The sequence below is a fragment of the Ochlerotatus camptorhynchus genome, unplaced genomic scaffold (genome assembly GCF_037179485.1).
Source record: "Ochlerotatus camptorhynchus isolate MF236.1 unplaced genomic scaffold, CSIRO-AGI_Acam_v1.1 ptg000432l, whole genome shotgun sequence".
Lineage (NCBI taxonomy): Eukaryota > Metazoa > Arthropoda > Insecta > Diptera > Culicidae > Ochlerotatus > Ochlerotatus camptorhynchus.
In genome coordinates, this window is record NW_027040918.1 from 233635 (window position 1) to 255198 (window position 21564).

The 21564-nt window shown below is 39.1% G+C and overlaps 1 protein-coding gene across 1 annotated transcript in view; it reads left to right on the top strand.

The window, feature by feature from the left end:
- The window catches only part of LOC135711402 (uncharacterized), a 170498-nt gene that overhangs the window by 127856 nt on the left and 21078 nt on the right, over nucleotides 1-21564 (top strand). The window lies entirely within an intron of this gene.

Consider the following 21564-nt stretch of genomic DNA (forward strand, 5'->3'; position numbering starts at 1 on the left):
CTTATATTATGAAATGAAGTTATTTTACCTTCAAATGAAGCTATCAAGAAATCAAGTTATTTTGTGTCATGATTTTGTAAATGTGAAAATCAAGATCTTCTTTATTAAAGGGTTGGGGTTCAATTTCCCCACCGTGCACCACCCGCCCCACCCGCCAGTGGATTTTCAACGAAGTTTTCAACAATGTGTTGATGAGGATCTACAGAGTTCACTGAGCTTCTACAAAGTTAGCTGAAGTTCTATAAAATTTGCTGCATTTCTAGAACTTGTACACAGTTGAATGCGAGGTTCAATGAATGTCTCCGAGCTTCTACGATGTTCTTTGAAATCAAATGACGTTTTCTTAACTTTTACGACTTCTAAGAAGGTCCTGATCTTCTGGGAAGACTCAGTTTTATAAGTTACCTTTCCTCGCTCACAAATTTTAAAAGCAGCAGTGAAGACATCTCGTCAATCTCGTAGGAGATTTTTTCTTAATAAATACACCTGGCATCACTGGGTTGAATAACTCTCATGTTTATGTCAGGGAACATAGGTCTTTCTCTTTTACGCTACTCTTACGGAATGTGAAGAGGGCATCGTAAAAGTGAAAGAGTCAAGGGAATGGGCACATAACTAATAGCTCGCCACCCAAACAAAAATCCTGAGTAAGGCTCTGCTTGTACTGCTATTTTTGTAGAAGGTTTCGCGAATGCCAATTTTTTGTTTGTTTTGAAGTTGTTCATCAAAGACACTGCGAGAGCCTGACCGAAATTTGCTCTTAGCTGTGATGTTTTATGCTGCAAAAAAAGTAAGAGGTTGTAGCCAAGACACGGCCGCAGATTTGACGTAGGGTTACGAAAGGTGTCTCAGCAAAAGTATGGTAAACATTAAATTGATTTCTTAACTCGTTATCAGCACAGAGAACAGACGTTGAGCATCGAACAAAATTTCTCTAAAAACTAGTGTAAAGATTCCTATTCGACTTAAGCGCCACTAACGGCGACTTCCCTACTTAAAAACCCTCTTTGACAACCTGATGGCGCTGGCGTTGCACAACTTACACTAGACACTCACCCCTATTCTATATTTCGTTTCGAACGAAATTCTCATACAAAAAAATATTTTTTTGTATGAGAATTTCGTTCGAAACGAAATGCAGAATAGGGGTGACTAATGGCGGAAAGCTCCAACTCAGATTAACTTTAATACCGTCTCTGTTTGGATGATCTGCAAAATGTTTGCTTAGAGTTCAGTTAATTAATTCTGATTTCGACATCAAAGCAGCCTAACATTCTAAATCGGATTTTAATCCGAGGAAAATACCGGTTGGAGCTTACCACCCTAAGTGCTGGTAGCGCCAAGTGACAGTTTATAACAGAACATTTATCGATACTAGCGCCAAATTGGTCGAAAGTGGAAAATTTATAGAGGCAGAAGAGATTCTAGCGCCACGTAATGGTGATGTTCTCAATTATTTTTACAAAAGCTTCTGACCGAAGTCGGACGTCTGTTCTATGTGTTATCAGTGAAAAAGTTCGATAGGTTGAAATTCGGAACCAATTTGAGAGTTCTGTTTTTGAGGTACTCTGTCAATGTCCATGTAGAACAAGCCATTGCTGGACGATATGTCTTGGATACAACCTCTTACTCGTTAGTTAACTCTTTTATCAGTCATTTGTGGTCCTGAAAAGGACCTATGGGTTGGAAGCTTGGAAGCCAGTATAGAACAATGCTGTGGAAATTTTTCCTCGATGTTCTTAGAGATGATAGCGATTAACGGCGCCGGTGGTGTAGTGGTAATCGTGATTACCTCTCACCCCAGCAGGCCTGGGTTCAATCCTCTGAGGCATAACATCTCTGATCATGCCTTCCTTCGGATGGGAAGTAAAGCCGTTGGTCCCCGGTTCATGAGTTGATGGGTCGATAGGTAGGGTCCAGGTGTGGGAGCTGCCTTCCTGGCACGTCGGTAGTATTGGTGCTCAGCACGGAAAAAAACAAACCAAAGGAGATGATAGCGGAAATATGTGTTAGGGAAAACACATCAATTACAGAATCTGAGACTACCGGACGGTACCTACGTTTATGCTTTTGGATGAAAATTTTAAGCCCTTTCGGCAAGATTTCTTGGCATAATTCTCTTAATAGAAGGGGCTTGAAATTTGCACCAAAGGCATAAAGATGGGTACCGTCTTGTATGCTTAGTGTGCTTGGTATCAATATTCGGCGACTTTGTTAGGAAAATCACTCTAACCATCACGGAAACACCTCGTTTTCTGATGATAAAATTACTCCTTTCGTTGTGTACAATGTTTAACGCCACGCGCCAAAAGCACTGCTGTTGCTGCTCCTGCTGACGACCGACCGGACGCCACCATACACGGTGATTGAATATGCACCGTTCAGGCAGACCAGATGGAATTCGATTTTTAAATCTGTGTTAGGGAAAGCGCTGTTTGCAGTCTATCGGTGATAATTTTGATCACTACTGCAACAGTTGGACATTTGTGTAATTTTCAGTAGTGACCTATTGAAAATTAATAAAGTGTTCAATTTAATAGATTCGTAGTAAATATTCTACTCGATTGGCTTGTTTAGAATTTAAATCCATCCGCTGTTTTTTTTTAAATTTGCGCCCACAATATGTTGCCGAAAGACGTAATCCTACGTAAAAAAAGATCGTTGAAAGTTGTTGTTTACCTCATACCATGGAGTGGGTCATTCGTAACCCTATGTCAACATTCAGATTTCTATTTCATCCGTCTAACTCCTACATCATGTCAGCACCAGTATACAGTGAATCTTAAAAATTAGCGTACAGCTGTCCTTGATGTTCAAAAAAGTAGCTGCTCGAGCACAATTTAAAAAGATAGGTTTGTGAATTCTGGCAGGTGACTCATTAAACATTTATCGGTTTTCGGTATTGGGCTTATTTGAATGCTGAGTGTGTAAGATATTAGAGCTGTTCCAGAAAAAAAAAACGCTTTTACCACTTAAATCATATTGAAATACAATGAGCCAAGCGTTTCAAAATTATGCTCATTTGTAGTTATAATCAAAATCTTCTAGCTAATCTTACAAAAATCCGTTCACTACGAAAAATGTTGAATATCGAGTGATTTTCTAAAATTACTCAAACTTCATTCATAATTAGATCACACCATAATAGGAACATATAGCCATAGCTGGTACATCTTCCCGATCGATAAATCTGTAAATAGTTGTTCAACCACCAGCCACGACCTCAAAATTCCATCTATTCACAGTGTTTCAAAAGATTATTCGTTCAGGTGCACGCACAATTTTGCGATACACTGTATGTATGTATACAGATGAATTCTCCTCTTCCGTCGTTCTCTTTTACTTATAAATATGATTTAGGTTAGATCCGTTGTGGGTGGATGATGAGATTATTCGTGTGTGCCAGAATACAACAACACTGCCAACGATTAACAAAAAAAAAAAAAAAAACGTTAACTATTTTAATCGTTTATGATTTTTATATTACTACTACCTTACTTCCAAGACGACCATCGCGTAAACGCGCCAGTGATAGTGGATACGTTTCGATGATAAAATAAGTTACCAGTTCGAGCAAACATCGAACGTTAGTTTTAGGTCTAGTTCAACAAAGTAAGACATTTATAATACACGAAAACAAATCCCGACTTCTTTGGATTTCGAAATTACTGCTCACTGATGACAATCCTTCCAATTCGGCCTCAATCGAATCTCGTACTGTTAGGGTGTTCCTTCGGAAGGGAAAAGCCAATATTTGCATTTCAATTAGCGTTTCATCATCGCATCGACCCCGGAACGGAGGCAAAATGAGGGTCAACTGTGGATTCCGACTGTCGGTGCAAATTGCGGATCATATGTTAAGGCACATTTAAGGTAGGTACCTTTAACGAACAAGCTTGAAATAGAGCCTTTCCTGGTGACCACAAAGCCGGGAACCACAGATGTATACACGTTGTCACCGGTTGAACCGCACGACTGTCGTGATGGATGCTTCTGCCACTAACGTCCCTCGAACGGTGTGGAAAAACTAAGTTTTTGTGAAAACAAAATCGTTTGAAAGTAAATCAGCTGCGATTGCCAATCCTAATTTTAAGGAGACCTAAGTTTCATAAATTTGATCACTGCCTAAATTTGTTAGTTGGGTGTGCATCCCTCTCCGAATCCTTTGAGTCATGCCCCGCTCGATGGCATGCCACAGATCCTCGATTCTCCTCGCATGAGACAAAAATTGGTATTGCAAAACTCAATCAATTGTGTGTTGTTCATTATTTGGTTTCTGACAGCCAACGTGCATCTCCAGCCTGCAGCATTTCGTTGCAGTCCTTGTCATCGTCGTCATCGTCGTCGTCGGTATTGCGATGCGTTTGCTCTGTTATTGCTTGTGTTTGCCTTTTGTCGGGTATGTCTCCGGAATCCTGGACCACAGTGGAGCTGAGGGTGGTTTTGGTGGGGAAGGTAAAAGCGTCCAGGATGCGAATCCCACCGAACCGAGCTGTATTATGAGGAGGTGATACTAGATCAACAATCAACACCAAAGCAAACATCATCTCCAACCCGGACCGGTTTGTTCGCAGAAGGGTCCTGTTCAATAGCAAACACAAAGGGGCGGAAATTGTGGGAGTGTTTGTTGAATGCATGCTCATATTTTGGTTTGCTTATTTTTCGACAGCGATGGTGCGTGGTGGCTCAGCACAGGGTACCGGAAAGTAAATATTGCATTCGGGGCATGTAAACGAAACAACGGCGACAAAGGCTCGGTTTGCAACTACGATGCAATGTGTGTGTGTGTGCGGATGGAGATCAGATAAAAAACTCCAATGGCAGACCTAATCAACAACTGGTGACAGCTGTGTATTCCGGTCAGACTGCTTGAATAGAATGAAAATGAAATTGTATTTTCCTCGTGTCACACTGTCAATTGTTGCTCGATGAGACTGTGGATACAGGATGTAAATTAGATCACGTGCAGTGGCTACATTTTATGGAATATTAGGTAACTATTGGACAGCCTTTGGATATTGCTCGTTCAATGTCAAATGTTGTTGCAGGTTGCAGTATTTGATTTGAGCCAAAAACCATCGCCTTTTATCGGTTTCACTGAAATGTTATAAGAGCGATTACATAATACAAGAGAAAAATAATCAAATTGGACCAATTAGGCCGGCTTGTTTGAAGCCGTGATTTTTGACAAATGTTGACTTTATTATGTGTAACACTCGGGTTATCAGCAAGACATTTGGCGCATAAGTTTTTGTATACTTTCAAGGAAGAACATTGATAATAATTTAGATTAATACAAGGGAAACATGTCAGAAGGGTCTAGCTTGAAACGTAAACAATGACTTGGATGATGACAACACACCCACTCAAACTAACTAAATCATCTGGCAGAGAAATGTTTGTTCTACGAGCTGGTGTAGTCAGATTCCGTGGGTGTGTGGTCATTCAAGAGAAATCGACGGTCAAAGTCATTGTTTACGTTTCGAGTTATACCCTTTTGACATGTTTCCCTTGAATAGGATCAAAGCAACTGATTTTTGGGCTTTGATTAATTCCGGGTAAAACATCAAATGGAATACCACAAACGTAAAAGAGTGTTCACTCGGCTGTCGACAGAAGCAGACCACTCTCGATGTGTGTGACGCGATCGTCTGTTCACTCGGCAGCACCCATTGTGTGGTCCTTCTCATTGTTCTTCATCAGCAGTTCTATCGGTCGATGTGTCGTCGACTTTGGAAAGCAACCGTTTCGTGATATGTGAGTGCTGACCACATTTTGCGTCCATTGCTGCAATGGAAGCGCTTTGACGACCCCCGTTGGCGAATCTGTCATAAAATGAAATCACTGGAAGCGGCTCCCGTTCTGGTGGAGGAGGCTTATTGGATAGCGGGAGATAAAATGTTTATTGTGTTGAACTTTTTGACTATAGTTTTAAGAATGTATTGTATAGTGAACAAGAATCCTCGGCTCTAAAAAGTTAATTCGATTTAGTCTCACCAAATAAATTAATAAAAAAACACAAAAACAAACGTAATAGTTCATATAAAAGACGTTATGTTTTCGATAGTTCCCCCTTATTCAAATATAACATGGTAGAACAGGTAACCCAAATTGAAATGAACATACACTTTGTCAATTGAAACTAAATTTTCACAACAATTGTGCGTGCTTCAAAAAATCTAACTAGACGTATGGATTCAAGAAGGTCTGTTCAACAAAATCCAAGCCTAATATTAAAAGGAAGGAGCCAAAATCTGTCCTGGCTGAACATAAACACCAAATTTCAACGAAAATACGTAGCTTTGTCTATTTAAACCTGGCTTTGTGTGTGCTTAAAAAATAATCTTTACATATGAATTCAGCAAGGTCAATTCCATAAAATCTAAGCATAACTTTCAAAGGACGGTATCAAAATCCAACTATGTAGAAAAGGAAACCCAAATTTCTAAAAAACTACAAGGGACAGCCCTATGGGGTTGTACGCAATGGCAACGTAGGACTACGTGGTCTTATATAATAAATCTAATTTGATAACTGCAGCAGCAGCTTGTGTTTTGTATAGGAATAGGAATTTAACTGGGGTTCTCCCTGTTTATACTCTTTAGTATGACGCGCTTAAAAAAGATGGCCCACAGAAACTCGCGAAGAGCTACTGATTCCGATCAATAGCGGTACGGCTTCTTCCTCCTTCTATGGATGTTCATGTGGGCTGCAGCTCGCTGCTTGCAGGCAGCCTTTCGTTGTGTACTGGAGAACAAAGTTCAACGCTACATGGCGAAAGCACTGCTGCTGCTGCTGATGCCGACGACTGGACTGGACACCACCACACACGATGATTGGACTGAATCCGATCAGCGGTTGAGGGCAGCTTTGATGGTTAGCATTTCATTGTGTACTGGAGAACACCACCACTCACCACGCGGTGATTGAATAAACACCGTTTGGTGAGACCGGATGGAATTCAACATTGAAATCTGTGTTAGGGAAATCGCTTTTTGCAGGCAATCGGTGATAATTTTAATTATCATTGCAACAGTTACACATTCGTGCATTTTTAAAAAGTGACATTTTTAAAATGATAAAGTTTTAAATTTACACAGATGCGTAGGAATATTTCTGATCGATTGGTGATAAAGTTATTGAAATTGGTTTAGGGGCAGCTGAGTTATTAACGTTAGAAATCTTTCATAAAACCATGTACCCCCGTAGTCCTACGTCAAAAAATACTTTTGGAATCACAGCAAAAAGTTAATTTTAATATCACATCAAAGTGGATGAACTTCAATCGTGTCGAAAATATGGTGTAATATTACTTGCCAAAAAGGATAAAATTATCATTAAAATAGTACATGAACTGACATTACGCTGCTTCATCTGTATTTTTTTACTGTTGTTGCCATAAAAATTACATGAGATTTTCACAAGATTGAAGTGCATCCTCTTGGATGTAATATTGAAATTTATTTTTTGCTGTGATTGCAAACCTGGTTCAACCTTCACCTATGGATTCAGCAAGGTCCAGTCTGTAAAATACAAGCTTATTTTTCAAAAATATGTGAGCCGAAATACTATTTGGCTGAACCAAACAACCAAATTTCTATGAAAATTTGCATGAATCCAGCAATTCGATAAAATTAACGCCTATTTTTCAAAGAACGGAGCCGAAATTCAGCTTAGCTGATCAAGAAACCAAAATTTCTATAAAAATACGTACTTTTGTGGACTGAAGCCAAGTTTCTCAACAATTGTGCATGCTTAAAAAATCTACCATCAGGTATGAACACAAGAAGGTCCATTCTTTAAAATCTCAGCCTAATTTCCAAAGGATGTGAATCTCTCAAAAACGAGGAAGGGGTCTAGTGGAGTGGAATCTAAGTTAAAAGTTAGTTCAAGCACTTCAAAAAACCTCAGACTAACATTAACTATAATTCAATCACTCAACAGAAATGTTTAGACTCCCTAAGGAAGGTATTGAACCACTTCAAAAAAGGTTGGATTCCGTTTGGAAAATTTAATCTTAAAAATGTCGCTTCACTTCGGAAAACTTTCAACACTTTTATGAAAGCTACATGACTTAAACAAGATTGTGTCCTTGCCAACAACCAAAACAGTTAACAAATATCTGGGGCTCACTTAGGAAAATGTCAAACCCGTTCGGACAAGTTTGTATTCAGTTCGGAGAAAGTTGAATCAATACAGGAAACCTTGGATTCATTTAGGAAAGGGATTAAATCAGCTAATGCGTTGTCACTCCAGAAAATGCGAAACCATTTCTTTAAAGCTTGGGTTCGGGATATTATTTTTCCTTTATTTAACGTCGGTCTCTGTTCCGCAATCTAGTGCCAATCACCGACGGACATCGATTGCCATCCATTGACGGCAACCGAATGTGCAGGAAGGCAGCTTCCACACCTGCGTAGGATATCGCACCCATTCATTCACAACACAACACACATGGGCCGGGACCAACGGTTTTACTTCCCTTCCGAAGGAAGACGTGACCAGAGATTTTTATGCCTCAGAAAAATCCCACCGACCTCGGCTGGGATTGAACCCAGACCCATTGGGGTGTTAGAAAGCAGTCACGCTTATCACTACACCACCGGCACTTTAAAAAGGATTGAATAACATAACAGAAAAGTTAACAGTTATAAAAATGTTGATGACTTATTCGAAAGTTTGAACTCACTTCAAAAAAAGTTCAGACTCAGTTTTGAATCTGCTTTGAAAAGGTCACCGCAATTAGGAACTTCCTGAATACAGTCAGGAATCCTTATTGCCGGGGTAACGGGGGCGTGAATAAGGAACCGCGAATAAGGATACCCACAGCTTATGGAATTTTCACAAATGGGGGCTGTAGTGGATTATCTCATTTGTTTCAGTACATAAAGCTATACTGTCTTCGACAAAGTTGCTGTACTGGGTTAGACCAACAAACGTCTGGCATCGATTTCCGGCCTCTACACGTCATCCCTTTTCCGGTTCCTGTTCTCACATTGCACAGCAACATCTTTTATGGACAAGCTTTCGAGACGTAACATATTAAGGAAGTTCATGTGCACACTAGCGCCGCGTAGTGTGAGAGTTCTGAACTAATATGACCATCATCCGAAAGGACTTAGTCACCTGAACAACTTTGCTGAAGACAACAACTTTCTATATTGCCAGGGTCTCGAGATACAGTTTATATAGGAAATTCACTTGCACACTAGTGCCGTGTAGTGAGCATGTTCTGAACTAATATGACCATCTTCCGAAAGGACTTCATCACCTGCACAACTTTGATAAAAACAGCAACTTTCTATATGGCCAGGCTCTCGAGATACAGTTTATATAGGAATTGCACATGCATCCTAGCGCTGCGTAGTGAGAGAGTTCTGAACTAATATGGCCACCATCCTAAAGAACTTGGTCACTTGAACAAGTTTGCTGAAGACAGTAACTTTCTATATGGCCAGGATCACGAAATATTCTATGTTGGAAATATGATCCATATATTATAGCGCCTGTCATAAGTAACATAAAAGTGAAGCGCCTCTAGCGGCATAGTTCCCAATTTAACCTGAATCCAATGGCACAGGTTTGTATTTATGTACTGAAACAAATGAGATAATCCACTACAGCCCCCATTAGTGAAAATTCCATAAGCTGTGGGTATCCTTATTCGCGGATAGCCCGGCAATAAGGATCCGGCAATAAGGGATACCGGCAATAAGGAATCCGGCAATAAGGATTCCTGACTGTACACAGCAAAAAAATTATTTTGATATCACGTCAAAGTGGATGCACTACAATCATGTCGAAAATATGGTGTAATATTACTTGCTTAAAAGGACAAAATTATCATTAATACAATGCATGAACTGACATTACGCTGCTTTTACTGCATTTGTTTATTTATGTGGCCATAAAAATTACATGAAATTTTCGACATGATTGTAGTGCATCCACTTTGATGTGATATCAAAATTATTTTTTTGCTGTGTAGTTTCTGATGTGGTGTCCAATTTTGAAAAGATTCGATTTAGCTCGGAAATTGTTGAATCACTGTAGAAAAGAATTGGATCAAAATTTAGATCCAATGCGAAAATCGGGCGACTACGGTGGGCTGGGCACATCGTAACAATGTCGGATAACTACCCAATGAAAATGGTTCTTGGTAGCGATCCGACTGGAACAAGGTGAAGATGTTCGCAGCGAACACGGGGGATCGATCAGATTAAAGTCGGTTTACCTAGTGAGTTGCCAAACAAGATTAGGAATGTTCGATGAAATCCATTTTCAACAACTGAAACCGGTTGATCCGATTTCAAGAATCGGGCTAGTACCAATTTAGTTAAAATTTCTTTGAAAGAACAAGAAATTCTGCAACATAATAAAATCTAGCAAAGCAAGTATCCATACCCAAATGAATTAGTGATACTCGAGACCAAAGGAACTTGAGATTTGTTCCAGCCTTAAGGGTTTGGCATCCAATGGTCGTAATTTACATAATTTGAAAGCATATAGTTTATGCAAAAATATATACCTCTTGATAAATGTCTTTTTTGCCGTAGGATTACGTCTTTTGGCAACATATTGGGGGTGCGATTTCAAAAAACCAAAATCGACCGTACTTCGAAAAGTTGTCACGTTTTGACTATTTATAACTCTGTCAATAGCGGATGAATTTTAATTCTAAAGAAGCCAATCGATTGGAATTTTTTCTACAAATCTGCACTTTATCAATTTTTAATCGGTCACTATTGAAAATTACACAAATGTCCAACTGTTGCAATGCTGATCTAAATTTTACCGATTGTCTGCAAAAAAACGCTTTCCCTAACACAGATTTAAAAATAAAAATTATAAAAATGTTGGCTGAACATTAGGCTTTACGAAAAAGATATGCAACTACCATCTTTACTTTTTCGTCGATTTCAACTTCTGGATCGAAAAAAAGCAAGGGCGACGTTCCATTCCGATAAGTACCATAGATGATTTTGGGAGGCTTTCATGGCAATCAAAGCGTAATGTTGGTCATGAAAGTTTTGGAGATCTACCACAAAATTCCAGATCCACTCGAGGGGAAGAAACTGAACTACTGAGACTATACTAATATATCGATTGAAGCATTGCGATACAAATAGAGCTAAAGTTGTTTAATGCTTCCAAATAGATTGATTATCGAAGTTTTCGCTACACATCCACGATTTCAAAAGGTATACTTTGCGGCCCATCCACCTCGCACGGTTGAGGCAACCTGCCTTGTGGAATCTTAATCCTTTTGAAGGAACTCCACCCAAAATACATAACGATCAATTCGAGGAGCATTCATAATCCGATCGTTGATGTTCAATCAACAGCTGGTCGTTACAAAACGCGTTGATTCCGTCCCTCCATGGTCCAGTTAAGGTCGTCAGCTCCGGATCATCCAAAACGGTTCAGATTGTTCGACTTCGACTTATCGCCATATATTAAAAAACGCGTTTGAACACAATTTTGGCGATGTGATGCAATTATGCGGATATACCAATCCAGTGGATAGAAATTAACGGAGTCTTGGATCCCCAAATGCCCGTATTGTGGAGTATTTGACCCTTTTTTATGAACAGCTCGTTACCATCTTGGATTCCAACATGGCGTCAATAATCGATTTCCAGCCTCTACAGATCGCCCCCGTTCCGGAAATAGCCATATTTAGGAGTATTTTACACTTTTTCACATACCCGAAGTCGCCATCTTCCGAAAGTTTACCCCATGATCTCTAGAGTCCGAATCCCGAATTCTTTGTATTGAGTCTTCTTTTTGTGCTTTCTAAAAAAAACACTGAGTTCTTTTATGAATTGACCACTTTTACGGTTGGTTTGGACCTTCCGAAAAGTTATCCCGTGGCCCAGTAGCAAGTCCAAATTCATTCTAATGAGTCTTCTACAAGTCCTTTCGAAAAAACCTAGAACACTATTAAGGTTTTTCCGGATGTTTCGGAAGGTCCACTGTTCACTTTCTGGTCACAAGTCTGAGTTCATTATAATCGTCGCTCCATTTTATGGTCAGAAGTCCAAATTCATTCTAATGAGTCGTTCTATAAGTGCTTTACAAAACCGACCTAATCACAGAACAACCTAGACATTTTCAGTTCATGTTCGTCAAAGTAAATGAGCATTGTTTTCTGATTATATCTTTTTCTTAAAGCCTAATGTTCAGCCTACATTTTTTCCTAGACGGTTTTGCTCTACATCCGAAGATTTTCCAAGTAGGATTATTTGAATTAATTTTGTGCCAAAACAAATACGCCCTTGTGAAAAATTATGCTTGTTTCCAAATGATCCTCACGCTATTTCAAAACTACCCAAATTTGGGTACAATCCACCCAGATCTGTAAAAACTGAACCTACCCAAAAATGGGTAAACTGTGTTGGGAGTGACAAGTTGACAAATGAACAACATTGATATGAATTCGATCGACGTTGTTCATTTGTCAACTTGTCACTCCCAACACAGTTTACCCATTTTTGGGTAGGTCCAGTTTTGACAGATCTGGGTGGATTCTACCCAAATTTGGGTAGTTTTTAAATAGCGTGCTGTGCAAAGTTTCATCCAAATCGAAGACTCTTTGCGTATGATCGGCTTTCCTCCATGCTGATTGAACCCCCAAGTGACTGTTTCGCGCAGACAGCAGCAGGGGGCAGCTGGCATTGCTGCTAGAAAAAAGAATAATGAGCGGTTCGTTTGGATAGGAATCAGTAATGGCTAAATAACTTTTTTCACAAGCGTCGGATCGTTTTGCAGTTTTCTATGAAAAGTTTCCTTGTAAAATTTTCTAGGAAGTGGTTTGATTGATTTATTTTTATAGAACAATGGGTGACCTTGCCAGATTTTTATTTGAAAACATAAGTTTTCCCATTGAAATTCCTTTCTAAAATTAAAACCGCTGGCGCTACACGTTACACCGACCGACCAGAAATTTTTCACAGTTACTCTAGGGCCCAAAAGGTCCCCGGTAATCATACAACATTCAGTCATTGAAAGAGCGTCGAGATTATGCTATAGTCTCTTCCGTGAACAATATTGCTTCGCAACGCATTGACTCAGCTTATTTATTAACAAGACTTAATTTTGATGTACCTTCTTGTCAATTCGGTAATCGACATTTGTTTGCGGTAGATCGTCACCACACTAACTACGTGAAATACGGACCGATGAATCGGATGATGTCTGTTTATAATCTGCACTGTTAAATGGTAGATCTAAATATGCCGCCCCTTAAACTGAAAAACATATTTCCAAGCACTGCGAAATCATAGATCATAAGTTATAATTTTATTATGCAGTCTACGTTTTTTAATTGACGAATAAATAAATAAATGAATGATTGGCTAAATGTACAGTAGAGCTATCACTTTTCATATCCAGGGCTAACAATGTTTGCATCCATCGGTGAAAACAGTTTTATCAACAAATAGTTGCAGGCAGATCTCTTCCATAAAAGCACTGTCAGTTCAGCGGGAGATGCATTGTATCCACACACCACGCACACACACATAAATGTGGGATGGGATTACACCATGGGAACAGATAGTTCGTACTGCTAAATATTCTCAGTAGGTCTTAATGACCACTACATACACTAATTGAATTGAACTAATTGAAGTTTCACCAAAATTGTGGAAGCTCAATGATTTCAGTAGAGGTTCTGAGAATTTGATAAAAACTCAGGTTTTTAAAAACTTAAGGGTTTGAGAGTTGGTTGAAAATGCTAACATGAAGCTTTAGTGTGATAATTTATTAGCTAGATAATGATCTTTAGAAGAGTGTAGGTGGATAGTTCCGTTAGAGTACGGCAGTATGAAAATTGAAGAGAAGTTGAAAATGAGCGAAGGGCCATTAATGCGACAGTTTTTGAAGTTGGACGCACATCTTTTGCCTAACCCGTACGATGTACGCGGAGACTTGAAGTATGAAGTAACATAAAAACACTTTGAATTAAGGGTTTGATTTGGTAGCATGTAGAGTAAGGAGCTGCTGCGATAAAGTTCAAATGAACGTAGGGGAATTTACGTATTCTCGGCAACCTAAGCAGCGACCTTCTTTCTATAGCCTTTTTCTCTAAGGAACGCACACATATGCAGTATTGGTTTGTTTACAATATTTTGCTGCCAGCTGCTCTAACAATTTCAATCGAAAGAATTGTCAAAAACTGTTTTGAAACTCTTTTACAAAGCTCCAAACTTCTGTAGTGAGAGTGAGTATTGTCGGCAACCAGTTTTTCTTCGGCAACCGTTCCATTTAAACTGCATGTAAATCTGCTGTTCTATTATCGGCAACTCGAAATCAGCTACAATTTGTAGTGCGTGTGTTTCATTTCAAGAAAACCCTGCTAGATTGCTTTTTCTCAGTGGTAAAAATATAGTCAAATTGAAGCTGAAAGCATAAAGAATCGTGTGCATGCATTCAGCGAAGTGTTTTCGTAAGAAAATCCAGTGAAAATAGTGTTTCAATTTGGGTTGCCGAAAATAGTCTGTCATGCCGAAGCCGTTATTTCCCCTACCATATTAACACTATTTGAAACAACGTCATCAACGTCAGGCAGATTTAAATTTTAAAGGCGCAGGTCAATATTGGGTTGCGACTACTTAGCTCAAATTTGTGCTGTGTGCTGTCCGTGTTGTTGGAGCCGATCTTCGCATTGAAGTCGCCAGTGTAGATCTTGATGTCACCCTTTTGGAACTTTATCAATCGGATTTTGAGGAACAATAAAAAGATTCATATTTTATCAATTCAATCATTCTAAATCAATTATTCTAAATGTACAATTTAGAGCGATAGAATGCATCGTTTGTTAGGAAAAACATTTTAAAAGTATTATTTAAACCTACATAATGAAATAAGGAACAAATTATCTGGTAACAATATCATGAAAAAGGACTGTTGAGAATCAAAAATTGAACGGTGTAGTGATCAACTTCACAACATTGACAGTCATGGATTTTGTTTAACTCTGACGAGATATGACCTGCACCGTTCAAACATTAAGAGCACTTCCACTTACACATCGATGCATGTTTCTGCATTGCTAATCTGACATTGCATGTATTTTAAGCACGGCAGCACCACCCTACCCAAAACCATTCTCCCCCACGTCTCGCAGGCCATGATTATCTCTCTCTCTCTCATGTGACCACAGACAAACAGGCGTAACACTTAATTCCTCACGCACTTAACGATTGATTAAAATATTATCAGTTCCACGAATCGGATCACTTCGACGTTTCTATATCTTCTGTTTACCTTGCAAGCAACATTGCTTGCGACATACACGGAGAAAAAAAACCACCCAAAATTTGAGTTCTTTTTACTTAACTTTGAGTTGCGTCTCTCACTTGCACCCATTATTGTTGTCAAAAAAGGAACGAGAGATTCGACCCAACGATATACTTCAGCTCAATAAGTTACTTTTCAGTATGTTGCATATTCCCAAAGTAACGTTAATTAAACTTAATTTTTGGTTGAATATATTTAAGAGTAAGTAGTTTTTTTGCTGGTGTTAAATGGAAACTACTATATGCAATTTACTCAATTTTGGGTTATTGGGCTGAACCGGGGATTTGAGGAAAAAGTACTTATTTTTTGGGTAGATTTTCATCTCCGTGTAGCGAGCTGTCGTTACTGAAGTCGTATTACTTACGTCTGCTTGTCTGTGGTGTAAATATCGTTTACTTACCACGCTTTAACTGCTACCGTAATTCCCCTACACCCCTCACTTCGTTGACCAGCTGGCCTTTTTTTACTTAGTTTTATTGGTAGATATACATATCTGGTCCCCGTCCCCGAGCGGTGGCACACCATACTTTCACTCTCTTGAGTATTTGCTATGCTATGCCTCGTTCCCATCCACCGTCGCCAGGCTCTTGATCACCAATTCGCGATGCTGTAATATCTTATGCAGTTTGAGTATGTTGCTCCCGTTTATGGGCTTCTTTTCTCGCTACCAAGCTACCACCTGTACTGCTGTGGTGGTGCTTCAGATCGACCTTTGCCGTATGGATATTTCATCAGGCCTATTTTTTTTTCATTCATTCGGTGCTAACCATACACGCATATGTTTCGGAGCATGAATAATATTTCGACTGGTCCAAATGACCCCACTCCGCTGCGCGCTGAGCTGGTTGGTACAGTTGCTGTTTGCCCAGTCAGGTGGTGCAACTGGATCAAGAGGCCCAGTGAACGTGAACCGAGATATGTGCCTATGAGGTTTTTCGAGCCTGCAAATAAAAACGGCGAGTTCATTCGAGATGGCAATGCAAGGTTTTATGTAGGTGAACGGTATTGGTTGTTTGGTCTGGTGCCGTGTGAATATACGTACCTTATGCGAGGCGGTCGAAAAACCGAGCATGGGCTTTCATGTGCGGTAAATAATGGTTCGGGTCAAAGTGGTAACGTTGGATAGAGGTTGGTTAAGAATTTACGCGATGATGCAAAATTGAAGTTGTTTTGTTTTGGGGAAATGTAAGGGGCTTATCAAGTGTTAGTCAAAATATGCGAGTATTTAAGTAGTTACTTTGATTTATTTAAATACGCAGTAGAAAATATACCCTAGATTGTAATGGTAAATACATGTTTCGCTTTTCTCCCTCAAGATTTACCTCCATTAGAATAACCAAAACAGTCACTCATATTCAGATAAGCTTTGCCCATACTAGTCAAAATTCTAGTACTACACTATGTTTGTTTTGATTCACTATGAAAGTTTGACAGATAAAGGGGGTTCGTGGATTTTCCTATGTTTCGAGGAGTGCATCGATTTGCATGGGACCGAAGAGAGTACCAGAGCTGAGCCAAAAAGTTGAGCACGTTTTTTCGGGATCTCGACTCGCAGCCTGCGAGAAAATTAACCAGTTAGGCTAGCAATCACTAGCCGTCGTTGCTTCATCCGTATCGGCACAGAAGCATCCTTTTGTCGGAGTGAGGTCGGCAAAGTAGCACCCTATTCAACGGTGGTGGTGTTGCACATTGCACCCCGGACTGGTATGGTGCGGTAATTCCCAATCAAACCCTCGAATTGATACTGAACTTGGACTGCACGTTGGACGTTACTCATCGATGTTCTCAGTTGTTTGGGAAAATCACGAACAGCTTCTTCTTCTTCCTCGCATTTCAAGCTTATTGCGTATGGCATATTAGCTTATTGCGTGCTCTCAACTTAGTGTTCTAGATGCACTTCCACAGTTATTAATTGAGAGCTTTCGATGCCTGTACCATTTTTGCATTAGTATAATTGTGTGGCAAGTACAATCATACTCTATGCCCAGGGAAGTCGAGATATTTTCCAACCCGAAAAATTCCTAGACCGGACCGGAATCGAACCCAGCCACCTCCAGCATGGTCTTGCTTTGTAGTTGTGCCTTTACCGACTGAGCTAAGGGAGGTCCCAAAAATCACGAACAGCGGTACTTCTCTTACTGACGAAATCTTGGGTGATTTTCTGGTCCACCGGTCCCGGCCTACGACCAGATTTTGATGTGTCCTCGAAGGTAACTTCTTCATCGAGCCTCTGGATGGTGGTTTTAACTGCTCCGATATTTACTTCCTCCATTTTCGCCAACTTCCTTACTGATGGGTTAGGAATAGTGCACCATTTGTGCACGATCTGTTTGTGCTTTTCCCGGGAAATGAGTCACATTTTGATGATTTCGTAAAAAACAAACGCAAGAGGTTGTATCCTAGACACGACCGTAGATTTGACGTAAGATTACGAAAGGTTTTTTTGATGTCACAGCAAAAGTAAAGTAAACATTAAATTGATTTCTTAACTCGAAAAAGTCCGATGGGTTGAAATTCGGTAGCATCATGAGAGTTCTGTTTTTGAGGTGCTCTGTCGGTGTATATCTAGCCAATCCTGGACGATGTGTCGTGAATACAAGCTCTTACTTGAAGTCTTTAGTTTACTTTTTTATCAATCATTTGTGGTCCTGAAATGGACCGATGGGTTAAAAGCTTGGAATCCAGTTTAGAACAATGCTGTGGAATTCTTTTCTCGAGTTCTTGTAGATGATAGTGGTGCCCATGCCTGGCTATTGGTTCTAAGCAAATCGATTAACGTACCCCCATCCTAGTCAAAATTCTAGTACTACACTATGTTTGTTTTGATTCGCTATTAAAGTTTGACAGATAAAATGAGGGGTTCGTGGATTTTCCTGTGTTTCGAGGGATGCATCGATTAACTTGGGACTGAAGATAATACTAGAGCTGAGCCAAAAGGTTGAGCACGTTTCTTCGGGACCTGCTGATCTTAGAGTTACCTCTATGGTGCAACTTCTTCCTTCTTCTTCGGCGAAAAGACCGCTCAGTGGGCTGCAGCTTGCGCTTGCGGGCAATTTCCATGTAAATATTAAAACAATCATAGTAAATAAATCGACAATTTTTTCAAGTTAAAATCAGCTGAAATGAAGCTTGCATGTATTGTTATATTAAAGAAAAATGTGGCGATTCAAAAAAAAAAAACAGAACTGTAACTTGACCTCTGGACAATTGTATTTCAGGATGGGACTGATATGCGATTACTTTGCTTGATGAGACAAAATGACTTGATGTTGTTTTCACATTTTTCATGATCGAAGTCCGTAGTTTTATCACGTAATATGAAAGTAGATGTCAATTGATAGTGGATAGCGTTATTATCTTAAAATTGACGAAAATCCATATGAGACTGATATGCGATTTTAGGCAGTTTACGCCCTTATGCATGCTCACTGTCGAAATTAACTATTGCATACTTCTTACGCCGTGAAGTATGCAATAGTTAATTTATAGTAAATTAATCGAGCAATTCGACAGTGAGCATGCATAAGGGTGTAAACTGCCTATAATCGCATATCAGTCTCATATGGATTTTCGTCAATTTTAAGATAATAACGCTATCCACTATCAATTGATGATCGATCCTCTTCGTCGTTTTTCTCTTTTGTTAATAACTCGCTAGATTTAACGTTTCTCGGTGCGTTTGCTGGTGCTTTTGATAGCCAATACAACCTGTAACAGCACTGCATTGAACAAATTCTAGATAATTGTTTCGCTTAGATATAGCAATGGAAAAAAACCTGAAGAAGAGAATCGATCATCGCGAGTACGCCCTTATTAGACTGATGCACAATTTGAAATTTTCGCTCCACAGTGCTCAAACGGTTTCAAATAGAGTTCTGATTAGCCTCCGAAAGTCTAAACTCATTTAGTGAGAAACTGACTTGGCACCTGGGTTGCTTCCACTCACTTGCTATAATTTTTTTTTCGGAATTATAACATCATTGGATGTTATTATGATATTTTGTACTTGTAAGTTAAAAGACGAGGTTGTTAAGTATGTGTTTGACACATGAATCCTGTTAATTTTGCTTTCAGAGTGTCACAACTAGCAATTTTATTATTCGTGAGTGTTCACTCAGACTGAGCGCTCGTGAGTCGTAAAATCGCAGATTTTGTGACTATCTGAAAACAAATTTGACAGGTTTTATGTGTCAAACACTTGCCTTTCAACCTCTTCTTGTATCTTACAAGTACAAAATATCATTTTAGCATCTAATAATTTCAAAATTCCGGAAATAATTTTTTTTTTATAGGATATGAGAGGAAGCAGGCCTGCTTGGCACAAACCATTTGAAGTTTATATGTAAATTACTATGGGAAAACAAAACTTTTTGTTCATTGTCTTCTATTTTTTTTTACATATTGTACTGTTAACAAATTCTATTACTATTTTTATGAGAATTTTTATCAGCTACAGATTGATAATCTTATGGCAAGTTTAAGCAACTGTACTGTGGGCAACACTGTATTCTGCAGTGTGACATAGTACCCATGATTTTTGTCCTCTATTCTACGCGTCATAAACACCAATGCACAGTGGTCCAGAATGTAGATATAGGAGGAATGATATGTTTTGAGCCTGAAATTGAAACTTTAGACTAAAAGTCTCTTCTACAAAGTTGTTGTTTATGGTTAGGCCCTCATTTTTATGACAATGAATTCTAGGGTAGTTCCTATTATCATTAAAATCAAAAATCAAACTTTTTTGTTTGAATAAATTAATGTATAAATTCTTCGGCAAAATATAGCTGACCTAATTTCAAGCAACTTTGCAGGAAACAACTTTTTTGTATCTCTTAAATTGGCTGATTTAGAGCTATTTTCTTGAATTGAGTCAGGGTGGATCTACAAAAAACAGTTGTTTTGTTCTAGTTTTCTTATTTCGAATTCCTCAGCAAAGGTGTATTCAAATAAAAAAAGATGTACCCAAATATAGTAAAAAATATGAATAAATTCAAATTGATTTTATTCAAGCTTAGCTTAGCTTAGCTTAGTCTGACTGCACGTATCGATAGTTGCACTCCGTGATTGATCTGAACCAGTGAAATTGTACAAAGAATCAACTGAATGGGGCTTGGTAGTAACCTGCCATTCTCAGTGTACATGTTCCAGTGACTCCTACCTTTAAAGATCAATAACGTCACCGGCCACGTCCTTGCAATCAGGTGGGAGAGGGAAGGAATGTTAGTGTGTGACTTTTGTTGTTTTGGGACCGTGTTTACCTCTGCATCCCACAAAAGTCACAGGAAGGAGGTTTTGTTAGTGGGTTAGGTTCGTTGGATCAGGATTCACCTTGATAAGTGATGCGATCTTTTGTTTTGTGTAGTTATTTATAAGTGTTTTCGATTTATGCTCTAAACAGCCGGCTGTCTAGAGATGTAGATCATTATTAGATGTGTGTATACCGATTTAAACCAACAATAAGGATACTGTTGGGGCCCCTCACAAAGTGTGATGATGGTTTATTTTATTTTATCAATGACCAAAATAATTAATTATAAGCGGTTTGAACCGATTTAAACCAACAGCAAGGATGCTGTTGGGGCCACTCACAAAGTGTGATGGTGGTTTACTTGATTGAATATAAAATAATTATTAGAACCGATTTGACCCGATTTAGACCAACGGCAAGGATACTGTTGGGGCCACTCACAAAGTGTGATGGTGGTTTATTTAGTTCGGAAGAAAATGAATATGTATACTTCTTTTTTTTTTGTTTTATATAATAGAACGAATTTGTACTGCAAGGGTTCTATTGGGGCAACTCACAAAGTGCGATGGTGGTTTATACTATAAGGGCATAAAACAAAATCAAGAGCCATTTCGGTTTCCATAGCTTCCTAGACACTCGGCCGCAAAATAATCTTATCCGACGGAAACGTCTCGATCATCGCTGCACAATGGTTTATTATAGCATTTATAAAGTAAATTTGAATACCTTATTGTTTATTTATTATCCATTTTGACTTGACTTGGTACCGTTTAGTTTTATGATGACAAAGTTGCCTGGAGAAAAGTGACAGTTCAAAATGTTTCGGAAGGGAGTCAGCTAGTGTCGTCCAAGTTCAAGTGCGGAAAAAATGCCATTTAAAGTGGTACAAACAATTGAAAGATGCGAAACATGCCTAACCGTAATTCTTTCTGGTTGGAAAGAAGCTGGAATCCTACACTGGCCGGAAAAAAAACGCGGTAGCGAAACTCTCTCAAGACGAGTTCTCCATG